Source organism: Carassius auratus, unplaced genomic scaffold (assembly GCF_003368295.1).
Source record: "Carassius auratus strain Wakin unplaced genomic scaffold, ASM336829v1 scaf_tig00214186, whole genome shotgun sequence".
Taxonomy (NCBI): Eukaryota; Metazoa; Chordata; class Actinopteri; order Cypriniformes; family Cyprinidae; genus Carassius; species Carassius auratus.
The window spans coordinates 767,191-771,788 of record NW_020527548.1 but is presented as its reverse complement, the minus strand read 5'-3'; the positions used below and the strand labels follow the sequence as shown (position 1 = coordinate 771,788).

The following is a 4,598-nucleotide window of genomic DNA, read 5'->3' as shown; positions in this document are numbered from 1 at the left end:
CTAAATGAAAGCAGAGAGTGCAATGCCACTGCTTTTCCAAACCTTCCTTGAACTCATATACTCCTCTAAAGCGCACAGCAAGGAGACCCAAAAAGTCTCTAACAAAGCTCCTTTTGAAAAATTTTTTACTCTTCTGTAGTGTTCACCTCATTCTAGGGCACATTTCATAACAAAAAGAGAAGGGAACTTTGAAAAGAAAAGCTTTGAAAAGTCAAGACAAGGTGATTTGTACTTTAAAAAGTGCAATAAGACTGACCATATGACAAAAAAACAAAGAAAAAACAAAAACAAATGGCACATTAGTCTTGCACGTAGGCAGATTTTTGACCTGTACTGTAGCATAAAGTCCACAGCATATCGATCAAGTACCACTGGATTTAGACAAAAATAATCTGTCTGACTGACATGTAAAGTGACCAGCTTCAGTTCATTTTGTGTGTAGAATTTCTGTATGTCCAAAAAATGAGTACAGACCTTTTTAAACGCACAGAAAACAGCAAAATAATTCTTATAAACCCATTTGACCCTGAGAGCTGGTCTTTAATTGCGTCTGGTATACTGCAGAGAATGACATCATTGATCGTAGATGAGGGTTGTGCCGATGTTACATCATTTAGATGAGTTACTGAACAATATCACAGACTTGGGGCCTTCGTAATGATACTCATTTCTGTGAACCAATTCATGGTCAGTCTTAATGTTTTAATAAGCCACCATGAGCTCACTGTAAAAAATTTCTGTAAATTTACAGCATATTAACAGCGTAAATATACAGTACTGAACTGTTTTCTAAAATTACGGTGTCTTACCGTAAATGCACACGTGATCGGTTGGAGAGGGGGAACCAAAGGCTAGCTGAAGCATGGAGGAGCATGATTTCAGTCAAAGTTTTATGGATTTGATCTCAAGTTGAGGCTCATTTACAGGTAAGCAGATCAAAGTCTGAATACATTTTTATCTTAAACTGCAGCGTTTTTTTTAATGTGGGCACAATATTTTAATTTACCTTTGACAAATCTTGCCAAGACGGTGAACTAGCATGTATGCAATTTTTACAAATTTCTCCTGAAAGTTAAGTGTGTATGAGTGTGTTTGTGAAGGATTTGCATCGTTTTTTTTTTCTTTCCTGGTGTAAAATCCTGTAAATGTTAAACTTGTAAATAGTTAAATATAAAATACTTGCGTTCGCTGATTATTTAATTGGATATGAATTGAACATATTTGGCAACTTTAGAAGATGAGCACGTGATCGGTGGGGGAGGGGAGCAACGGTTAGCGTCTGATACCAGAGAAAAGTCTCTGTGAATAAAACGGATATTATCTCAAATATAATCTCGATTACAGATTGCAGATAACGAGGATATGAAGTAAGTGTGTTTTCCTGATTTTCTGAAACACTTATTTGCACAATTATATTTACATTTTGCAATGGCGCCAACCCAGTGTAGTTTAAAATGGAGGATTTGTTTTATTTGCATTAATGTTGCTAAGTTAGGTGCGTATAAAGTTGGTAACTTATATATTATCCTTATATATTGGGAAATCGAAAATAGGCCTGTAAACTTAATTTTATTTAGGAAGCATGAACTCATCGCCTTTTGCATGAGCACTTGACTGGATAGATGGAAAGAGTAGCGTTAACGTTATGGCGAGAAACGTTTGTTTTTTTCGGAGTGACACATTAGTCTTTCAATATAAGTCGTATCTAAAACTAGTTAAGAGTGTAATCTAAATATATTCGAACTTATTGTTAATAAAGTGGGCTTTGTATGTGAGCACATTTTAATTTTAATTTTGCACTGGATTTATTGGCACAAATCTCTATATCACAGAGGAAACGTTACTTCATTCACTTACATTCTAACTTGTTCCTCAGCCTCCAATACAGTTTTGTGTGTGTGTGAGAGTGTGTGTGAGAGAGAGAGAGAGTGTGTGTGTGTGTGTGTGTGTGTGTGAGAGAGAGAGAGAGTGTGTGTGTGTGTGTGTGTGTGTGTGTGTGTGTGTGAGAGAGAGGAAGAGGAGAGAGCAGTAGACAGAATATTTTTAAGTGTTTTTAATGAAAAGTTGGAGGATGTCCCAGGATGAGAACAAAGATATGGTACACCTGCTTGTCAAGATTCTAACGTTAATGTCCCACTTCCAGGAACATGAAGATGGACTGGTTTCACATGCAGATGTAAGTATTTAATTTTCTTCTTTCCACTTCACCACATTATATTATGTAATATTATTATTTGTGTATTGTGTGTTCTCTACAGGTTGCAGCATCTGCATCTGAGGTTGAGAAGACACTCAATCTACCTGCCAATCCTCATCTGATTTTGCTAGGTTAGTGTGTCATTGCACATGATGAAGAAGAAACATCTACTGATGGCTGAGATATAAAATTGTTAACATTGCTGTTGTGCACAATTTTTAAAATTGCTTCTATTTTTTTTGTGAGTGTCCAGTCAACATTTTGACTGCAGTTGCAAGTGTTTGCTGTGCACTACATCTTCAACCTGCAGTATCAAGAGGCGGCTTGTTGCACATTAGAGTTTTTTCAAAGGTAAGTGTTTTCCTTTTTGCGTATGTTTTATTCACTCTCTTAGATCTGTGGTAACACTTTATAATAAGTATACAGTAGTAAAGTAATAAATTATTTGCAAACTAGTTACCTCAACCTTTCTCCTGTGTTCTACTTGTGTTCTTCCATTTCAGTTTTTTCAGTTCATCATCTGAAACACTGTCAAATGTGGTTTTATTCGCATGCCAGACACGGAGAAAATAGGAGAAAGGCATGTAGATCCACATTAAATCCAAACGAGTCAGAATATATATATAGATCGTTTGCAAATGATTTATAAGTGCTTTATTACTTTATACTTATTATAAAGTTTTAAAAAATTTATCTAAATTCTAAACCAAATTAATTAATCAGAATTTTGAAAAATGGTTATTATACACTTCGGTAATGTGTAATGCAACTTTCCTTAGATGATTCTATGGAATAAACCCAGAAAGAGGCTCAAAGACCTGCCGAGGCAAGGTAGTCTCCAAGAAGACAGGGAAGGTGGTGAATAAGAAGTCCACTACAGTCAATCCAAAGGTTGCCACTCTACAAAAAAATCGAATGGACTTCAAATGGGACTTCATCTAGGCAAGTGAAGTTACACATACATTTTCATTAAATACAGTTCTTAATACAACTTATTTCACAGTTTACACACATAGAATATTTCTCACATTTAAACTTGTTTAACAAAAAAAAAATCAACATTTAAAAGTAGTCAGTTGAAAAAGACTGGTGTGACTCATTTTGGTTACTAACGTTGCGTCCCTGTAGTTTGCATTTCATAAAATAAAATAATTTACAGCAAAGAAACGGTTTTATAAATAAAATCCACAAACCTATATTTGACCCAAAAAAAAGTCGTCAGTGGCACTGAGAACTACCCTGAAGAGGATACAGTCCGCACTCATTACAACCCCTATGTTGTTGCGACTGTTCAGTCCCAGGTTACACAAAAACTATCCAAACACACAAAAAAAATTCGAGGTTGAAATAATATAATGATTTTATTAAAACCATGAATTTTTTTATTTTTTATTTATTTATTTTTTTTGAGTACATGCACACTATTAATCAGTTTAGTTGGTCCACTAATGTTGCTCAAATGCACCGTTATCTCTCCGTCCTCTAACCGGTCACCCCACTTTATTCCGGGACCTAGCAATTTACAAATTAAGTACTGGTCATACTAATAGTGTGGAAACAATGAGAAAAAAAAAGAGAAAAGAAGCATTTTCCATTTCTATGAATTATAAAAAATTGTATGCAAGCGCTCAACTCTGAAAAAAATTAAATAAGATTTACTTTGCGAAAAGTAAAGAATTTGCACAAATAATATATAAGTAAATTTGACTGCTCTAATATAAAGTGCAACTCACCTGTCATTCTCAGGTAAAGTCTGCTTAATATTTAACTTAACACTCATGAAGAAATTAAGTAAATATGTTTTATAATTTTTTTTGTTTTGTTTTAACTTTTTCAAATTACATCTTAATGGTTAAAATACATTTTAGAAATACCTTTTATTTTTAAATTCCATTTTTATTCCTGTTACAATTAAAACATGGAATAACAATTGTGTAATTATTCCTTAAACATCATTTTAATGATTATTATTATTTTTATTACTATAATTCTTATTTGTATTATTATATTACTTTGAAAATGCATATTCTACTGTACAAAAGTGATATATTTCCGTCACAATCACATCACATTAGACCGAACCTTTATTTTGAAGGATTGATGTGAAGACGCTTGATTTTTTTTTTTTTTTTTTTGTGTGTATGTGTGATAGAGCTGCAACTATTGATTATCTTTTCTGTAAACTAATGTGACGTGTGGTTGGAGCTAAATAATCACGAGCGCCAGTAGGCTTTTGCATTGAGAGCGTTTGGAAGTTGTGACATTAGCGTGAGGAAAAAAAACCATCATCCAAAACAAACCATGGTTAACAGTCAGATTCAGACGTTTATTTATGATCCAGAATCAGATCCTGAGGCTGAAACTGAACGAGAGCAGCAGCAGCAACAACTCGCTCCGAGCG

The 4,598-nt window shown here is 34.1% G+C and overlaps 1 long non-coding RNA gene across 1 annotated transcript; it reads left to right on the top strand.

The window, feature by feature from the left end:
• The first annotated feature begins 1,106 nt into the window (after positions 1-1,106).
• On the top strand, positions 1,107-2,395 carry LOC113091464 (uncharacterized). Its single transcript, XR_003287351.1, has 3 exons — positions 1,107-1,367; positions 2,144-2,176; positions 2,259-2,395. It is a non-coding gene; the product is annotated as an uncharacterized LOC113091464 (long non-coding RNA).
• The last annotated feature ends 2,203 nt before the right edge of the window (positions 2,396-4,598 follow it).